This window comes from Sebastes fasciatus, chromosome 7 (genome assembly GCF_043250625.1).
Source record: "Sebastes fasciatus isolate fSebFas1 chromosome 7, fSebFas1.pri, whole genome shotgun sequence".
Classification (NCBI taxonomy): Eukaryota; Metazoa; Chordata; class Actinopteri; order Perciformes; family Sebastidae; genus Sebastes; species Sebastes fasciatus.
The window spans coordinates 5,285,549-5,306,966 of NC_133801.1; the positions used below are offsets into that span (position 1 = coordinate 5,285,549).

Consider the following 21,418-nt stretch of genomic DNA (forward strand, 5'->3'; position numbering starts at 1 on the left):
TCTTATGGAACCAGTTAGGAAGAGGTGATTTTCCAGTGATGGATTTTTCAGTTTGGAACCAAAGTCTGGAATTCCCAGTTATGTGACAAAGAAAAACTCAAAAGCAAAAAGAGAAGAAGAGCACAGACACGAGCCAGCTGGAGCGTCAAATCTCAGAGAAGCTTCCACCTGGCACACAAAATGAGATAAACATTCAAGCAAACATTTCAGGTCATTATATCAGCATTTGTCACTATTAATTTCTCCTCCGATAATTCAAGTGAAGTCTTGCGAAATGAGTTTTCTCTCAGAACAAGGTCATCCTCAGCAGGTGTGACCTGCTCACACCTGTTTTCCCTGCAGGGTTTCGTACTGTACGTACAGTATTCTGGGTGTTCTCTAACACTGGGTCAAGGCTGTCTGCAGCTAAATGGATATTCAGGATGTCAAATCTGCTGCTGGGCCTCTGCTGCCTCCTGCTGGTAGTCTGCTAGGAAAGCAGCACTAATAATTTACTCTAGTTACTGTTTTTCAGTTTTTATCCTCTTTTGATTTTCACTGGTGTAACTGACTTCTATGTATCTTTTGGTACTTATCATTCATACATGGGCAAATAAGACAGTTGCAGCAGAAAAGGGGGAAAGAAAAAGTACGGAATAGCCCTTTTCAACCTTGACAGGAAAGGAAGGAGGGGCAAGTGATGAGATAAATGAGACACACCTGTGAGCTGCTGAGGGAGGGCAAAAACAGGAAGCATGGAGGAGAACAGAAAGAGAAGTGAGAGTGGCTAAAGAAGGAGAATCACTAAACGTTTAATCCAGTTTCTGGACATCTTTGTTAAATAAAGAAAAACAGTGACATAAATATAAAAGTAGACTGAGTGTCAGTTGAGTTGTTCCAAGAACTGGCTGAATTTACTTCTCTGGTCAACAAAGTGCTTCTGGAAATGTGCTGATCCCAGAGCAGGTGTGGATGAATCTTGGTCAACTATCTCTTTGACCTTGCTCGGATGCAGCTGTGGACCACTCAGCTTTAAAGTTAAGATAAGTCTCCTGTAGCTCTCCAGGCTTCTGCTTTCTGCTTGTTCAGGTTAATGCATTACTCATCTTCTACCCTCCTTGGGCATTAAAGGGGACATATCATGTGAAATTCACTTTTTACAGTGCTTGCATACATTTGGGGATCTGGAGTACTGTGAAATAAGACAACCCAGTCAGTTTTTGTGGGCTGCTTAGATCAGAAATTATGTAATTCAACAAACCATTCAGATCTGGCTCCCCTTCCTTTGTCATATAGAGGCTCATTCGAATATATCACCCACAGCTTGAGAACTAACTTTGCAAAGGTGCACCATATGTTTCTATCAAGCCAATCAGAGTAGACTGGGCTTTATTCGGGAGGGGGTCTTAAAGAGACAGAGGGTGAATACAGGTATATTCAGACAGGCCCTGTTCAGACCTGGTTTTAACATGCGTCCTGGGTGATCAGATCACAAGTGGACAGCTGTAAGTACAGACGTGAACGCACTCAAGATGCATTGAGGACGCATTGAGATCCGATCGTGCGCTCAGGCCACATTCTTTTCGCAGTGTGTACGCGAATGTGTCCTGAGCCACATTAAGGACCGCCTACTCCCGCTGTGATCCGCGGAGTCACTGCGGTCCTCTTGCGAATAGACTGGCAGATGCAAGCGTCGCCGCATGGTAACAGCTCCTGTGCTCTACTGTATTCTGTCGGTACAACTGTATTTTATCTAAATAGAACTTATCTATAGGCTACATATCTACAGACTATCGGATTGGGCATGGAAAGTGCATTCGGTAATGTGTCTGTGTTTTTGTTCGGGTGCTCTGCACGGAGCTGACACCCGCTGGCCTGCTCGCTCTCTCTCATCCCCGGCTCTCTGAAGCTCTTTACCCGCTGTTGTCTGGCAAAGGTGGCGGCGGTGTCAGCAGCACGGAGGTCCCCGGGGACCGTCGGCAGACAATAACCCTATATTTTGATGTTAATAAAATGTACCCAAATTCACGAATATGTAGGATATTAGTACTGACATTCCTGTAATCTTACATCGCAACGTCTGCTGTATTAGCCGTGTGTTTACTACGTGTTTATTTGCATATAGAGCCGGGAAGCGAGATCACAAGTGGTCACTCGACGCATGTGGAGACGCATTCTAATGCCAGGTGTGAACCAACGTACTTAAAGCTGTCCACTTGTGATCGGATCACAAGACGCATGTTAATGCTAAGCCTGAACAGGGCTACAGACAGTATAAGAAACATTGTGTTTTTGAACATTAAAGCATGTTAACATGTTCTATTAGAAACCCAAAATACAAGTATGAACCTGGAAGTGAGTATGATATGTGTCCTTTAAACACACACACACCCTCTCCAAACTGAACTGCATTCATTCTGATTTAAAAAGGACATACAAACTGATTAGATTTAAAGGACATTTTGTGAATGAGACTTTTGTGTTTGATTATTAACCAGTTTATTTGATTATTATTTTGGTTTAAATACGTAAATATTCTCTCTCTCCATATATCAATCATTTTAAAGTGACCGGATGAGGATCATGATTATTCTCCTGTCTGGCACACATCTCTTATTTTGGGTATTTTGGATAAACCACAGTACGCTACACAGTGACTGGCATAATTTCCCTATTAACAGTTGATATACTGGTTTTGGCATGCTGTATGTTTTCAGATGTCCATAAAAAAATGCAGTACGCTAATGTTTTATAGGCGGCAATTTAAGTACTTTTTACAAAACTTAAGTTTAATAATTTTTGTAAATACATTTTAATGTATTTGTGATAATTTAAAGGATAAGTTCACATCTCATTAGTATCATATTACAAAGGGATCACTGCAGGGCCAGTATGGTGAGGATCTGATTTATGTCAAAAATGTTCCCTCTAAAATGTCAATATCCGCCCGGGCCTCAAAAATCCCGTATCGGTTGGCATTATTATAATAATCACCTCATTGAAGCATTCATTTCCAAAACGTTCTACATAACTTGAAGCTCATTGTTCAGGTTTTGCCAACAGTGGAAGTGAAGGACTTTTCTCCACAGTCCAGTCTGTCCCCTCCCACGTCCCCCCCTTTGCATAATTGTCCTCCCACCGGCACTCATTCAGTTATACGTCCCAGAAATCAATAGAAGAGTCGATGCAGAAGAGGAGACTCGACCACTCTGTGAGATTGGAAGGAGACAGATGTGAAGTCTTCCTGCTTCGTCGCCATCTAAGATTTATGACTAAAACCGACACAACCCGACTGCTACCGAGGAAACTGGATTATAACTGTATGTTATTTAAGAATTAATTACTATTCCAAATCAGTGCGTGTGTATTTTTAGAAACTACTGTACCGAAGCAGAGTGCCAGCTGTTGTTAGAAGAAAGCTTTCCTCATTCTACTCCAGAGGAGGGGCAGCTATGATTACAATCTTCATCATTCAATATCTCAAAAGTGCAAATGATTCAGAGTTGAAAGACGTCCCAACCTATAATCGTAAATGGTCACATTACACAAATTATAATGAATTAAAAGAACATTTCTCACTCACCCTTAGGTTAACCCTCTGACACCCACAATAGACCCGTTTTTTTATTTGTTTTAGGGAGGACAGGCGATCTTTAGGGGGAGATAGCGGGTCAACAGTAGATGTCACAAAGAAGTGATGTACATCATCTGAAAGCTGGGAACCTGAAGATTAATTGAAATGCAGCTCAGGTTGGTACCAATGGATTAATTTGGCTTTCTAGTTATCCCGCCAAGGCTGAAGGCCTAGGAAGGAGGTTATGTTTTCACCGGCTTTGGTTTGTTGGTTTGTTTGTCTGTTATAAGGATTACTCCAAAAGTCTGCGATGGATTTGAATAAATTTTTTTGGAGGGTTGGGGTGTGGCACAATGCACAATCCATTAGATTTTGGTGGCGATCCGGACCATGATAGGGATTCAGGAACTGTAGATTCGGCGTTTTTTCACATTAAACTTGGTGAAATTACGGTTGAGTTCGACCAAAGCACACTTGGTGATTGTTGGAAAGAGTAACGACGACGGTTTAGGTGAGTTTTATTTTGTTTCTGTCCAGTTTGAATGAAGTGTTTTATGCTGCTCCGCTACGTACAGCTGATCTCAACATAAACAAAAATACATGTGGATGATGGGGCAAGCTGAACAGAGAGGGGGGGCAATCGTACTCGGGCACCTTGGCGGAGGTCTGCGCTCTCCGAGTGTCATTCTAGTTTCATATGATATCAGTACCTTCACTCTAGCTCTAAAACTGAACATGCTACAGCCTCTGAAAGTCAGTAAAGTTGGTCTGGATCATGAGTCTCGGGGGGTTTAATGTGGGTCCCTAGATCTGAACTGTCTGTTGCTGCCGTATCAGTACAATAGAGATGAATGGATTTCACTGTGTGGTACTAAAAATCTACACTCAGCAAACAGTGTGGTCCGGTAACTCCGGATAATACACAACACTTAACACTGGAAAGACAAATCGCTGATGCAATGTGTATATAAGTGTGTGTGTTATGGTAATTTTAGACAGATGGTGGGGTGGCTAAGTGAAAACCCATCATTCCACCACGTCTGGGTGGAGTTTTATGAGCTTTTGCATAAATCCACACTGTTCTCTCCACACTGTGTCTCTGCACATGTATGAGCGAGGTTTTTCCTCCCCTTTGTGTTTCTCTACCGTTCATGATCATTCTTGGCATTCCCCAAATCTGCCCTGATCTCTTAAACTGTTAATGTAATGCTTTAATGATCACTGACTTATTGAAGCTTGCTGTAATTTGGCCCCTCTGGCGTCAGCTAGTTGTCTAAAGCATAATTGTAGTGTTTAAGTGTATGTGAGTGAGTGTGGGAGAGAAAGAGAGAGATGATAAATGAGAGAGATAATAAATGGGGAGGAAAGAAGGATAAATAACGTCCTGCTTCTAAATCATTTGGGTTTCAACCCCCAAAATACAAATCTCTTTCTCCTCATGTGGATGAGCATGCGGTGAACTGTGACAACCAAGGATTCGGGTTGTTTCACTTGATTCATTATAGCATAGGAAGCCAAGAGACAGGTAAAGCAGCCATTATTCCACAATGACATTGGAAAGAATAGGACACATTTCCATATTAAATATATGGCTCGCTCCTGAGAGCCGTTGATGAAGAGGGGGGAGCTCATGTGTCTGGCCGGCTGCCAGCACAGTAACTGTTCTGCTGCAGCAGACTGACGCTCATTATGGTCAACAGTGTTTCTGTGTGTTTCATATTATTCTCTTTGTTCAGGGACGCTGAAATTACGGCTGTTGCATTGTAGTCGGTGATATTAGAGCGACTTTTAGGATAGAAGCTTTATAGTTACATCCCACATCTCTCAGCAACCACAGCTGTGCAGCATCTTGGAAATCCATTAGGGATTGTCTATGGACGGAAACATAAATGTCTTTTATATAGCAAAGAGGTTCGCAAAGGATGTATCTGAAAAAGACACAAGTTCCCAGTGTGGAGATGAGAGCAGCAGGCTGAACTGAGTTGGTTTTGTGTTTGCAGTCAGCAGGATCATTTTGCACAGTAACTCCTGCCCGTAAATACAGCCACTACTTGTGCATGATGCGGTCTGCTGCTATGTACACGATATCCACTTATCAATACTAGTCAAATCTTACTACTATAGAAGCTGAGCTGCACTTAAAGGACCAGTGTGTAGCATTAAGGGGGATCTATTGGCAGAAATGGAATATAATATTAATAAGTATGTTTTTTTTAGTGTGTATTATATATAAATTACATATCGTTGTGTTTTTCGCTACCTTAAAATGAGACGTTTATATCTACATAGGGAGCGGGGCGTCTTCACGGAGTCGGCCGCCATGTTAAAATATAAATTATATAAATTAAATAGACCGTCCGGTTCTGTTACCATGTTGGCTAAAATGTTGGTGACATTCTTATGTAAACAAACATGCATGTAAACACAACGGGCAATATCGACGTCAGCAAAGATGATCAAGGTCATGTCCATATATCGTACCCTAAGTGGATAATGTAATTATTGTGGCAGGCCTACTGATACTGTATGTGATTGAGTTGTACAGGATTGTGATGCATACTGTAGTTGTAGAACCCTGACTGGACCATTATTGTCATTGCAATAGAAACTACTATATTACTATATACAGCAAAAGACATCTACTAGTACTGCTCACTAATGACACTAATATAGTATCACTGCAATACAGTTGCTGATTCTACAACCACGACTACCTCAATTACTTTTACTACTACAGCTGTGTATCCTGAGTTTCTTATGAAACTGAATCCAAACTGACTGAACATAAAGTTAGATGGTGATTAACATGAAGTGGTCATTGTGCTCTGCAGACACTGGATGGTGCTCTTGTCCAAGTTTCAGCACTTCATGTATCCAAACTGAACAACTGAGTGCAGCACTGCAGATAAAGATGCTGGTGGTTTATTCCATTAGTATTAGAGAGACTGAACTTGTTTTAATATTGACTTATAATAGAACATATTACCTTGTCCTTGATAAATACCATTTATTTTCTTGTTCTGATACAGTAGATTATAGCCTATACTGCATGTGAGAGTTAGAGTGCTGCAGAAAGATCATACAGGAGCAGAGATGAGAAACAAAAGCACAGGATGTAACTACTATAATAATGGCTATTGTTTGTGTTAATACAGTGTAAAACTCCCTCAGCCAGAGTGTATATATAGTATATCTCACTTCGAACAACACTGCAACACTGTTAGGAATGTAACATGTAGTTATTTAGAGGATACGTTTTTCAACAGTTTCATATTAACCTCTTTTACCTGACGGACCCGGTACCGGGTTCAGTTTAGCTGTGTGTTAAAACACTGCCTTTAAAAACTCCATAAAATGCTGTGGTGGTCTTTTTTCCGAATTGTTTCTAAAAAACGAGGCCTTAACGTTACTAAAACAACACTCAAGTGTTTTTTTCCCAAACAATGTTTGTTTGGCAATGATTTTAATATTTTAGTTACAAAATCAACGTGCTTTGTATTTTTACTTTATAATTATTTATTTCTATTGATATATTTTGTTATCTAATTTAAATTGTTATTGATCTTATTTGTTATCTACATTTTACTTGATCATATTTCATTATTATAATAAAACTACTCTATTTGGAGTCACAATTATACTTATAATTATAACTTTAAATATGTATTTGTTTTTTATTAATTTTATACTGTGCACAATGGTAGAATGTGATGATGCAAGGGGGAAATGTCATGGCCAAAGGCTCCATTGTGTGCACATCGCCTCCTGTAGTGACTATCAGTAGTATTTTATAGCCAGATTCCCTTTTACATTTGGCACACTTATCCAAGTGGCCAAATGGAGGGTCCGCCTGGTCCTATCCTTACTAAAACCTTTGTAGAGGAGTTGCTGAATGAATTCAAAAACGTACATTTTTCCTTTAGTTCATCACAATTTACTCAGGCATAGTAACAGTCACAATGTTACTGACACTGGGGATGAATTCTCTGAGGTCTTACCGATCCATAGAGACCAAGATCATGCATATAGACCTGGTAGTTGTGGAGCTATTCTTGATTTATTCTGGGTATGTCTGTCTAGGAGAACCACACCTTCCAGCGTCCGAGGGCTTAAGAGGTTAAATACAAATTTGATAAACCAACTGTAATTTGAGTTAATATCAACATCTACAGCCGGATTCACACGGTTCACGTTGCATATTTGTAAATTATCTGATGATACTTTTCTCCCTCAGTGAAGGGGAACATTTTGTTCAATCAAAAGTGTAATCTGATTATAGTCTAATGCCCTTACATGAATGCTCTTCATGTCAACAAGTGATGCAGCTTGACGGAAGGTAAACACGGCGGTCACGTAGATGATATTCTTTTACCGCACCAGATTGTTTGTTCAGCATCGGTCCAGTCTGGGTACCGTGAGAAAGTTTGTTCCATATGAGACACTTGTCTCTTATGGAGCAGAGAATCTGCGCTCACAGAGGACGTTACCATCAAGAGTATGTTTTTAAGTTATTTGATGGATAAGTTGCATGCCTTAATTTATAAATTACATATATTGGAATATGAAGTTGTGTTTTTTTCCAATAATAAAGACGCTCCTCTTGGCATTTTTGCATAGCTATCTTTGTTTTACGTATATTTGAATAAGCAATGATTTTATTTCTACTGAGGTCAAATTAGTATCTGCAAATATAAGATATAAGTGTGGTACTATTTTCACTTCACAAATCACAGTTTAGGAATTTGGAAAGAGGAAAAAAAGCCAAATTTCCCACCCTACAAACTACGAAGGTTGAAAATGCAAAATACTTACAGGAAGTGCAGACTGAACTACAACAATAATATCATCCTATCACTTGTTGAAAATAAGCCTGGTTATTGGCGTAGTGATTAGATAATTCTGAATAGAAAATAAACCACAGCTGAGTCACTGATCAGAGAATAGCCAGAGCTCCATCTGAAGGGACATTTAGTTAGTAAACAGTGAATGGGGATGAGATTTTATTGCCCGTCTCAGCTGCAGATGATTAAGGCTGTTTGTTTTCTGGAGCTAACGCTGTTTACTTTGGACATTCTCCTACTGGTTTACACTGGTCCAGTCTGGAGACATTCCTGCTGAACCATCCGCTCATAAACAAAGGTCGCAGCTCCGCGGATATAAAACATCCTGGAGGTTCCCGCCACTGCTGCCTGGAACTATTATAGGTTCAAATCCCAACAGCAGAAAGATAGCAGAAGATAGTAAGTGAGACCGGGGTTGCTTTTCATTATGTTAACTTATGCTTCCTTGCATCCTCTCTCCTCCCGTGACCTGGAAATAGTTCCCCCCTTCGCCATCATTGAGGATCTTCCAATCCCTTAAATGTACCTCGAGGAGATGAGGAGTAACAGAGGACAGCTGATGCAGCTGTGACACACGTCATATTTAATTGACGTCGCTTTAAAATGACGGCTCAGAGGATGTCTCAGTAATTAAATGCCTGTTGCCTCGACTTCTCTCTCCACGCATCTCTTCCTCGCCTCCTCCGATCGCATCTCCCGTGGCAGGACTAGACGCGAGGAGAGGAGCCAAGGAGAGAAATCGAGGACACACATCAGCGTAATGAAAAGCACCCCTGAATCTTGTATATCCTCAGGTTTAGATCTGACGGTCTGATTAGAACTATCAGTTTAAACAAACAAAGATATGTTGTGTGAATTAGTTAGTTTTAGAGCTGTTATGTAAGGGATAATGTATAGCAAGTCATTGTTGTAAAAGAAACCCTGACAGGGCGATGCCGCACCGCGGAGAGGTCTCTCATTACACTGAAGGGGTTTCTTTCACAACAATGACCGGCTCGCTGTACATTATCCCTTACATAAAAAACATACAGAGCTGTATACTGCTTTTGAAAAAGGACAGCTCACAGAACAGTGAGATGCTTCACATGAATACTGCAGTTAGAACTTTTTCACCCAACAAAAATATGTATAATCATCTTTAAATAAATCCCTCAATCAGATTATGTGTAACAGAGCTGTGTCTCAGCAGTGGTTCCCAACAATAATATGGGTGTTTCCATTTACGAGGTGTTATGTGACCTTGAAAAGTGACACACCCATGCTCTCCTGTGGTGTGAGTGTGTGTCTGAACACAATACTCTGATGCTCATATATACATTGAAAGCTTTACTGGTCACTTCAATTGTCCTTTTTGTCCATACAGGCCACAAAGAGCTCCTTTCCTAAAGCAAGTGTCAGTCCCCAGACCTCCGACCAGTCGTCAGTGCTCGTTCTGTTCCCGGTCTCTAATCCCAGCCCCAGATTCACAGACTCTGTGCTGACGCAGCTGGACTGACGCTGGACTCTGTCACCACCACGGGGACTATCTGTTAACAGGAAGTGGGCTGTCGTTACGCTTCAGGGCTCAATTTCTTATTTCCTCTTCAATCAGAATAGGATTCCCGCTCGGGAACAGACCACCAGCTCAGCGGCCTGTCGGGAAACATCTGCGGGGGTTAGCGAGGGCGTCGGACACATTTTAAGTAAACGCGAGATAACTGAAGCTATACCGGGTCACGACTGCTAATGGTCTGACCCGCCGACAGAAGAGGGACACTTGCACAACTCTTCATAAAAAATGACTGATCTCTGAGCTGTCTAAATTCTTAAGTAGTTACTAAATTGCGTTGGTTTATATTACATAAACAAAAGTGAATGCGTTGTTGTTGTAGTATTGACATTTGACCCCGTTGTTTATGCGTTGCCACTGTGACTGATCACTGTGCCGAGTCAAAAGATGGATGAGGAAATCTGGGAAATAAACACAGTTTAAAGTGAAAATAAATCAGGCTAAAGCTGTCACAAAGGATCTCTCATTTAACCTAAAATAGTTTAGTTTTATTCTACTAGATGAGGTGTGAAATAATAAAGCAAATTGCAATATTTAACCAAAAAGCAGCAAAGCAGTTTTGGGATTTTCAGGAGCGGGGTTTTAGCGAATGAGAAGAGCGTTGTTGAAAAAGTAAACTCTTGTTTGTTATATCCATCATTTCTTTCAATAATAATAACATTATAATCACATTCATTGCAGAGTTGTGGAAACACAGTATATCACTACAAAGGAGGTGGAGGCCGAATATAACAAATAAAAGGAGAAGGCCAAAGCTGAAGTGCAGAAGGTGGCTTCAGTGAGCCTTACCTCCGACATGTGGACATACACCAGCATGGATGCCTACCTGGCAGTAACCTGAATTCAATTGTATTAGGAGGACTAAAATTCCCCCGGGCCCACAGTGTGTGGAAGCCTCCCTCATGGAGGAATGGGGAATAACTAATAAGGTTACATGCGTGGCTACAGATGGTGCTGCTAATCTGATGTGGCAGGGGAGTGAGGCACCTACACTGAACCGGATTGTGAAAAAGGTTCTTGACATGTGACCTCTGTGCTCTCTGACATTTGGGCCAAGGAGAAAAAGCTGGTGGGATATTTTAGAAGCAGCACTACTGCTAAAGTATGTTATTTTACTTTATTACAGTTTTTGATAATGCTATATTGTGTTTGTGTTACTGCTGCTGTGACAGTTCAATTATATTCTGTATTTTAAGGGAGAAGCCTGCACAGGTAAAACAGCAAGGGACGCCCTGCTTCAATAGGTAGAGACCTGCTGGAACAGCACCTTCCACATGCAGCACTGTCTGGTGGAGCTCAGAGAGCCAGCGGGGGAGCAGCTTTATCCGGTCTACACACTGACATCTGATGAATACACCAGTGTTAGTGGGTACCTTTCTCTGCTGTCTTCCTTTAACGATGCCACAGTGGAGCTGTCAGACGAGAAGAAGCATTGCTTTTACAGGAAGAAATGGCAAACATGGCAGCTGCAGGGAAATGGGAGAACATCTCATAAGGCAGCTGAGAGAGAGGTTACACACACTGCAGTCCATGAGCATCAGGTCACTTGCAACACTACTTGACCCTAGGTTCAAAGCCAGAGGACTTTTCAATCCTACAAAAGCCAATGAAGCAATAAAAAGGCTAAAATCTGAATTTGCCGCCATGATTAGTTCTTCTCAAACCCTCCAATCACCATCAGAACCACCATCAACATCACAGGAAGCTGAACTTAAAGCCCAGGTCATCTTTATTTTTGGATGACTTACACTCTCAAACAATGTCTGTAACTCAGGTAACAAACTGTGGCGTCATCTGGACAACAGTGTGTTGCAGTTAAGGAGAAGACAGAATGTGACAGCTGACGCTACTGTGGGCGTCCAGCGGTTTGTGTCTGAACTGAATATCAGACGATTGGAGGACCCACTTCAATACCGGGAGAGACAGAAGTTAATCGACCCTCGTCTGTACAAGCTTGCTGTCGGCTTTTTGCCTCATCTGTGCCCTTTGAAAGGGTGTTTGCCAAGCTAGGACAAGTATCTCCACAAAAGAAATAAAAAAAAGTGGTACGCCCCACATTACCCCAATACCTGCTTACTGTGTGAATAAATAAAGGTTTCAAATAAATAATAGACTATCTATAAATGTTTCAACATCATTAAACCTACTACCTCCGTTTTGTACCATCAGTCTTTTCTAAATTCATTCTTAAATATAGGAGGTCTCGTGTTGGACTAGCTCTTCACTTCCTCCTCTGCTGTAAAGTTTAAGTTGTTTAAAGAACCATATGAAGGAGGTACTTATGAGATATAAACATTAAAGGGAATTCAATGCAACGCTCGAGTTCAGGATATCTTTTACCACTGAGACCGCGATCAAATCTCCTCAAAGCTATACTGTTATTTACAGAGCTATAACATGATGGAACTCTTTACCAAATCAAGTCACCAAAACAAATACCAGAGACACTTTCAAGAAAGCATTAAAAGAGTATCTAATGTAATTAACTGCATGAACGAACAGTTGAGGATTTTTCTGGCATGCTGATATTTAAATTATTTGTTTTTATTTGTATGTGGTGTCTTAAGGTTTTAATTATGTATACCTCACTGCATGGAATTTGGAGGCATCATTTTTATACAAGGTAATACGAGTACAGGGATTTTTCTATGCAATGTTTTAATGTATAAAATGTATGAAATTGTTTTGGATTTCTGTGTCAGACCCCAGGAAGACTAACTAAACTAAACGTTTCTTCCAGCTAGTGGCTCAGACTTCAACTCTAAAAGTGTCTGATTCAAACCGTTGCTGGTTAATGTTGCTTCCCACCATTTGATTGAATGTAGATCAGTGGAATGCATTGTTTATTTGGTATAGTTTGCAATGTACCCTTCTAATAAATGTGACACATATAATATATGTGCAGTAATATTCTTTTACATCACCAACATTGCTGGTTTCTTGACATACATCCTTCTTTATGAACAGAGACATTGAACACATTGAACAGCGAGACAGTCATGTGATGTTAAATATGTTTTCCAGGTCACATGGTCATGAGATAATGACACAACAATGTCACGAGAAACCAAACATTAAGAAACAATGAATTCATTCTTACTCCCGTATATAGGGTTGTGTTTTTTTCCTCTTCTCTTTCACCAGAAATCTGAGGCACAATAAGAAACTCTGAGGTTCTATTTAGAGGTTTTAATTTGAATTGTCTCTTTATTGTTATTTAAGTCATTTAAAAACACAATTACTCTGGAATTAAAACTCTTTAAGGGAATTAAAGCATTTTATAGGATGTCCACGATATTTAGAAATGTTTGATTTAGAGGGCTATGTGATAATCTTATACCATGGTCACAATAAATACTTGGAAATTAGTATTTTTTTGGCTTGCAGGTGTCACGTATTAGGTAATATCAAACATTTTAACCCCTGTTTTTAAATCACTGAGAACACAATTTAAACTGCAGTTTCAGAGTATAAAAAAATAACATCACCTTTGTTTCAGTTTCATTTAAAAATAATTCCCAATTCATCATAAAGAAGTGTTTTGTGTATTCCAGTTTAAACGTTATATATCTGAGCCAGGCTGTACACAAGTGCATAATACCTTGACTTCTCTCTCTCTCTAACAGGTTGATTGTTACGGAGGCGGTGAGACGGTGGAGGAGACGATGACGGAGGTTCAACGCCAGACGTGAGTCAGACTTCAGAACATTATGACTTCATGAAGCTAAAGCAGAAACAGCCATTGTTTCATTTCCCTTCACCTCTTATCTTCTTATCAAATAACAACATGTCACACGATAACCAGCACAGACCCATAGGCTACATGTGAGCCTGCACATGGGTACATGTTTCCACACAAAGAAATAGGCTTCACACATTCTACTACTTAAGCATTAGCTCAGGGCAGGCCGTGGGTAAGCTGGGGGTTCGGCCCAACGCAAAGGGAAGGTCATCAAAAGGTCATCATGTGTGGCAATATAAAGTTATAGACACATTACAATTTAAATAGTTTTTTTTATAATAAAACAATGATGTTCACAATAGAATATAATATAATATATATATAGAATACAATAGGCCCTCCTGCCTGCACATACCAAGACAGTTGTAAGAACGATGGTTGCTATAGAACATACACTATAGCAGCTAGCATATTTCTTTTTTCATCACAGGCTAGCGTTATATTGATTTCACTATTTGTCTCTTTATTTACATTATTTTATGTTGGCATTTATTGTGCAACCACTGAGAAAACTGTCCAGCATCAGTAAGATGACTTTGATAACTGCTTGTACTAGGCGGCTTGCCTTTTTTTTGTTAGGTGGAGGTGTGTTGCTTGGCGTGGCGAGGATGTTTCTCTGGTCCCAGAGTTTTGGTTGCCAATCTGCTTTCGGCCAAAATCTCTCTGTTCAGACCCGCATCAGATAGTTTCTGAATGGTGGTGATGTGGAGGCAGTGGTTGGTGTATTTCTGCAACATTGTGGAACCTCCTCTTTACGTAGCGCCGCATGCCGTTTAGCAGATGGATTTTATTCTGGAGACAGGCACGGCTCAGTCCACTCCTCCGTAGAAGTTCATGTTTTTGTAGCAGGTTTCAGCAGCTAACTCTGCTGCTTTGTATCTGCAACCTGTTTCGTGTTGGCGGAAGTTATCCCCTGTGACTCTGTCGCTAAGCAACCATGAGTCTAACGTTTTATTCTCAGACGCGGAGTCATACTGAAAGTGCAAAGGATAGACGCGTCACAGCAGTGGTATGTGGGTTTTATATCACAGTCAGATTGCTTGATTTGAGCTACCTGTTTTATAAATGCATATACACACTTGGTAATGGACAGTATTTCAAACAGACACCGTTTTTGTCCACGGTGCTGATACATCTTTGTCTTGAAGGCATATTTGCACATTCCTTCCCAGTCCCAGCATAGCTGGAATAGTCATGGTTGATCACTGCTCAGCTCAGTGTGAGCATTCCTCCACTAAAAATGTTCTTGGTCCTCACAAAGATTGAAGAAACACACACAGACACACACACACACAGAGATAGAGGACATGACACCAGCTCCTGTGAATCTTTAAGACTGTGGCTGCTTGGTGACTCACCGCTCAATACTGGGAGGGAAAACTGTAAATCACTGAAGCAGTTTCACCTTGACATGGACACGGGTCTGTTTATAGCTGCAATCAGCAGGAACATATTGAAGCTGTGGACTTTTCTGTTGAGGCAGCCACTCTTTAGAAATAACTCTTCTCTTCCTGCAGATACAGGACTTTTTTGTTGTTTCTATCGTCCTTTCTTGCTTGTAATTTTGGTAACTGACATCCTTTAAAATACCAGCTGTTGGCAATATAGAAGATAAAGAACTACTTTATTATCCCCTTGGGGTAATAACATTTGTTCACTCCGTTGTTATTGTATATAGACCCGAAATGCACGCACAGAACCAGACATGCATTGTTGTCATTGTTGTCCTGCTGTGCTGCCGCGTAGGAAGCACCTTGCTCAAGGAGGTGAACTGGCACCTCTCCAGCTACCAGTCCACACTCCGTACCGACTGGTCCATGCCGGACTTGAGCTGCCATGTCCTTACAGACTGAGCTACTGCCCCCCCATATCACGGTTATTGATTACTAAATTTGGACAGCTGAAACTTGTTCAGAGTCATTCTGGGAGACGTAAAATAATTGAAGTAGGAGTAGAACCAAAGTTTGTACAACCTAAAATGAATAAGTTAAGAGGGTAATTATAATAGCTGTATTACAAGCTAAATGTTAAATAAACTCACTGCTAAATGAAGACACAAATGTTATTGTGTTTGGTGTACACGCCCGTAGAATAATACAAATGCCTGGAACATAAAAGTTGAGGAGCTCCAGCAGGTCTCAGAGGACATGGTTTATGGATGTTCATTTGCAATTCTCTCTCTGACCTCTTTTAACTTACTATGAACCTCAAGGCTCTGTGTGAGTCAGTCTCCCATGAATTTGTTTTTCAAATGAGCCGTGGCTCCGGATGTGAATAATGAGGTTGTGGATTATTTGAATAAATATGGTGGAATTTATTGAGCAGCTTTGGAGAGACTGATGTGTCCAGGCAGCTCCTCCTCACATGATCCAGATGTGCTCTCATGGCTCCTACCATCGTCATAGCCAGAGTAGGAAGTCCCGCTCACATTATTAACAAGGGTATTGCAATACAAGACAGTGGGTGTTTTTTATAACAAAAAAATGGGGCAACGTCTAGATACATATGTTTTCAAACATATAACACAGAGTTAAATATGTAAATTGATCAACATATAACCCCTCTACGTATGCATTATGACACAGCTGTGGTATGACCGCATGGTTGCTGGTTGTTATAGTGACACTGGCTTTCCGGCACATTAGTTTTCTAGATTCACAACAGTTCAACTCTCAAGATCTTTATTCCCCCACAAGTGGAAGTTAGAAAAAAACAAACACTAGAAAGACAATTAAAGCCCCTTTCCCACTGGGCAAAAAACCCACTAACACCCACTAACATCTGGCTTTTGTTTTTAGTGGGAAAGGTTACAATCAGCGTTCATTCCCAAACAAATGACTCTGCAGTAGTCACATCGGCTTCGGCTCCGATCAGCAGTGATGGAAACATGACGCTCGGGTGGACACGCTAATTTCTGCCCCTTTTCCGGCACTTTCCTCGTCTACTCAGCCACAAACTCCGTCCGTCTCCGTCCGAGCAGCGCTCAAACATCTTTCCAAATTAGTCTGCACCGAGTTTGAAGAGAGACTGAATAATTTACAGATATAAAAAGAAGTAACCACCGTCGCATTTTCACTCTTTACTAACCCTGTTTTGACGTTGAACGTGGCACACCAGCAAAAAACAACAGAACTGGCAATGGGAAAGGAGTCTATCGCCTATTTTTAGAAGGTTTTCCCACGTTTAAAAAAACCTGCATATACACGCTAATTTTGGTGGGAAAGGGTATAAAAGTGATGTTATTATAAATGCAATACAGAGTATAATAAAAGCTAGTGATAAATAATGAGCTGTGTAGGCAGCCAAGAGGGAGTTTATAGTGCATTAAAGAGGACCTATTATGCTTATTTATTTAAGTAACTTACCATTCGTCTCTCTGTATAATGACTCAACATCCTGTATTTGTTGTCCAATAAATCCGTATGAACCTAAATCTGATTCTCACTGGTGATTTCACACAAACCAATGGTGTTTCCAGCTAAGAAGACTTTGATAAGCCCACAAGGACCCTGAACGCCTCTCCAAACATGTGATAACATTTAAAAACATACACGCTTGTCAATCAGAAATTAGCGCCTTTTGTTCTGGACTCCTGCACAGTTCACGATACATGGTTCGCATTCAAAAGCAACGCGAGTCTATTTTTACTGTGTTACATTCGTCGGGGCTGTTCAGGGGGGGCTGGTGACCTGCTTCCTCTGCACGGATGGAAATACAGCTGAATGAGTTACTAATTAGATTATAACGTGCATCTTAAAGACGGATTCTGGGTCACATTGGTCACAGTTGTAGGAGGCATAAACAGCTCACCGAGTGCTACATAGAGTTAATTTCATAGGAATGAAGGATTCATGTAAGGTCTGAGGATATTTTTGTACAAGGTGGAACTTAAATCAGCAAATCTTGTTGGTGTATCTTATATTTTTAGATTTCATTGTAAACCCAAACAGGTCACTATTATACCCGTACCTTTTAAAATGAAATTATTTGATTTGATTTGACTAAGCAAATGTTGTCTTTCCTTTACTATTTCAGTTAGGGTTAGTTGGGTGCAATTTTCATGCAATTGAACAAAGTTACATAAAATCTTAATCTTTAGTTATTTTTCTAACGGCGAAGGGGAGGGAAGCTAAAGCAGAGAGATAAGAAAACCATTGTGCGCTCAACCTTCATAGTGTGCAACTAGCCAAGCAGAGGAACAACCAGGATTCCTTAGATTCCTGTAAATGACGCAATGATGGTACAACTATAACCTGTAGAAAGGGATCTGTTTTTTATTGTGCAATCTCATAAAGCTTCTGTAAAGAATAAACAGACTGTTGAGGGCTGCAACTAAAGATCATTTTTATTATTGATTAACCCGATGATTGCTTCTGCTGCCCTCGTGGGGCCAAAAAATCAGTTAATGCCGGTTAAATAGAAGCATGCTTTGCTCTGAGGGCAGGTCTGGGTAAGAAAGCCTCGATCAGCTTTGAAACAGGTCTGAATTAACTCTGTTAAATTGAACTCTGCTGTTGGATCCACCTCTGGCGGAGCCACAGATCTGCCAGGGTTTGCCTGTGCCACCCGAGGCAGCTGGCTCACCCAAAAATCTGAATACATTTTGAGTTATAGCCTTACTAAAACGAGATGCTATTACTAAACAAGACAAAACAACCCGTCACTATCCATCTGCCGCCGTTCTATACTTCTACGAGTGGAATTTGGCAACCCTACACACACATTTAGGAGTCAGGAAAAAAAGTCATGAGTAGTCTTGAGGCCGGGGCTGTCATCACTTGCACTCGGACATCAAAGTTTTGCTCTTGTGAATTTCCAATATACATATAATATACATACAGTATACTGAGGTGGCAGCTGGGGTGGCTGTATTAGTGTTAAAACTGCCAAAACAATTCCGCTCGCGCCTCTGGTCGCTCGCATAAAGAACCTCTCCATCTCAAAGTCCTGGGCTGATTTTCAGTCCCAGTCTGTCCCTGGGGTTCTGATGCACACCCAGTTTTTTTTCTGGCTGTGCTAGTTGTATCCACTAGCAGCAGTTGAATGAATAATTATAGGTATGCCATAGCAGTAAGAATAGAGTGAGGGAAGGAAAGTGCATAAATCTCATTCAGTTACTATTAGCTTCATGGAGCCAAACTGCTCCAGTTTTACCTTTTGTTTTTGAACTGAACCTGAATATCTCATGAAAATAACAGCACAACCATCTTTTCTGCCCCGGAGGTGTTCCTGTATCCCTACCTGATAATAAATCACTCTCATAATAATCAGGTGAGCTGTTGGTAATGACAGTTTGGCCTCTGGTGAGCTGCTATATATAGACCTATAGCAGAGGTGACCAGTGAAGCATAGAGGGCGGGAGACAATGTTCCCTCTCTCAGAGAGAGAGAGAGTTATGTCCTTTCTCTCCTCCCAAGAACATAAAGGCTTGTGTGAGGACTCCCTATTCTCCATCTTTTTCTCTCACACACATGCAGTGTAACACACCTGTAAAAACACACAGGTACAGTTTACCTTTTATATATATGTTCATTCTTGTGTGTTATAAAAATACATTCCTTTTCTTTATAGATCTGCTCTTTCTCCTTTTTCTCTCACACACTTCGATACGAACACGCTGTCCTGTCCTGTCCTGTATAACACAGCGTGAATGTGTCTGCCCCCATGAGGACAGGTCGTAAATATAATGTTCCCTCTGGTGTACGGGCTAACAATGGAGAGGATACACACACACACACACACACACACACACACACACACATTGTCAAAGATAAACGCACGACAATCACACACAGTGTGCTCATTTAAATACATGCAAATAGATACGTACACACAGACTCACATGCACAGATCCTACAGCATGTCCTTCATGGCATTCATTAGCTGTGCAGCTCTGGAAGTCTAGAACAGGACGAAGTGAAGAGTGAAGAAGGTGACTTTGTGTTGGCAGCATCCCAGACCTGCTCTCCCTGCTGGCCACTACTGTGATACTTGCAGTGCTGCAGGAACATGCAGAGTTCTTGGTCGAAAATCTGTCATTTGTAGCACTCACTGATAGGCTATTCTGTAGGTTATGTTTAAGATCTGCTTCCAATGAACTAGGTCGAACAACGTGTCGTCCAACCCGTATAAAATATAATATAATAAAAAAAGAAGAGCTTAAGAGAGAGTTTCAAACCCTGCCTTTCACATCTCCATACACTTGAACCAATCGCCGCATGAAGTGTGTGTCATTGTTGAATTGTCTGTTTGGATAGAGTTTGTTTGCAGTAGTTAAGTCAGATAATCTATCCACTTTTTTGGTAAAGTTTAAACTAAACACATCCAAAGTAGTTGCGACCAGGACGTCAGTCTATAACTGCCATGGATATTCACAGTTTGGTTAATAGTTTTACAGTTTGCTTTTGTTTTCTCTATAAGTTTGGCTAAACTTTGATCATCCGACTGTCTGACTTCTTTTTACCGATGTCATTCCCAGATCTCAGCCATTTCAGCAACAGTACAATGTTATAGCTATAACTGAAGGAAATGATGAGGGGAACAAAAAAGGAAATCCAATAGATAAAAAAAGAAGACAGAATATGACGTTAAACTGTCCATCTCCAATTCATTTCTATTAAAAAAGGCACCTCCGTCCAGCTGCTGCTTCCATGCAGCTTTTTCAACTTGTAGGTGCCAAACAAAAGAACACAGAAGAATGCAAGGTTTCATATGCATAATTTATTTCTCACTGACATTGTTGATGAACAAATACACATTTTGAAGCCTGGTACCTCCTCTCTCAGACTGACATGCAGATGCACAACAAAAGCAGTGGTACACAGCAGCGTTTAGGCAACACTGACGAGCTGAAATGACAAAAAACCTGCCGTAACATCATTGCGCTGAGTAGAGGGATGCTTTCATGCTAAGACAACATGAACAAAAAAGCGTTGCTGGGATCACGTAGACACTTTCCAAAACATTTCTCACCCTTAAAATGTAATTGTTGGCCAGTGGAACTGCAACATGGACACTCGTTGTCTATCACCATGAAATCATTGCGTGGGAAAGGAGTTATTTCAGCCGTAATACTCCACACACGGGTCATTGTCATTGTTATATATCTGAACATACAGCAGGACATTCTGTATGTAAACAGACAATTTGTTGAAATGTTGTTACCACTAATTTGCAAAAAACAGTAAAAAAGAAAGAAAGAATTGCACATTAGAGCCAACAGAGAAGGTTTAAAGTTCAAGCTGACTGCTGCAAACTTGATTTTATAAGTTGAAGATGCCTCTGCTCTGACAGCTGTGTCCACCTCTACTTTCTTTATGTTCAGTATTCAACGCTCTGTTGTAAAAGCAGCCATTAAGCTTTGGGATCCCATTTGTTATGAATGCCACAGAAAGCTGTTTGGTCATTTTGTGTTGGATTTACTGTAAAAAAATAAGCTGCCAACTAGGAAAAGGAAGATCTCTCATGTCAGTTTAATGTCAAATCATGGTAAATATGCGCGGCAGCATGTGGACGTTTTTTCAAAGATTTCTTTGTTTCGCGGCCCTGACAGCTCTCACTTAACATGAGGACTTCAGAAAGGAGTCAATATATGGCAAAATATGGCAGCTAATCCACTGGAAATGATTTAAAAAAAAAATCTGTGTTAACAGTATTGTAGTGGTTGTTGATAGTTCCCGAGGAGGAAGTGGGTATACTCTGCTCTATATCCATTCCAATGGCTTTTTGGCTGA

At 40.7% G+C, this 21,418-nt stretch overlaps 1 protein-coding gene and 1 long non-coding RNA gene across 2 annotated transcripts in view; one reads left to right on the forward strand and one right to left on the reverse strand.

Annotated features, from left to right (window-relative positions):
- gpr4 (G protein-coupled receptor 4) overlaps positions 1–21,418 on the reverse strand; it is a 208,793-nt gene that overhangs the window by 179,590 nt on the left and 7,785 nt on the right. The window lies entirely within an intron of this gene.
- LOC141771203 (uncharacterized) lies at positions 728–10,427 on the forward strand. Its single transcript, XR_012594693.1, has 3 exons — positions 728–1,068; positions 3,617–3,729; positions 9,758–10,427. It is a non-coding gene; the product is annotated as an uncharacterized LOC141771203 (long non-coding RNA).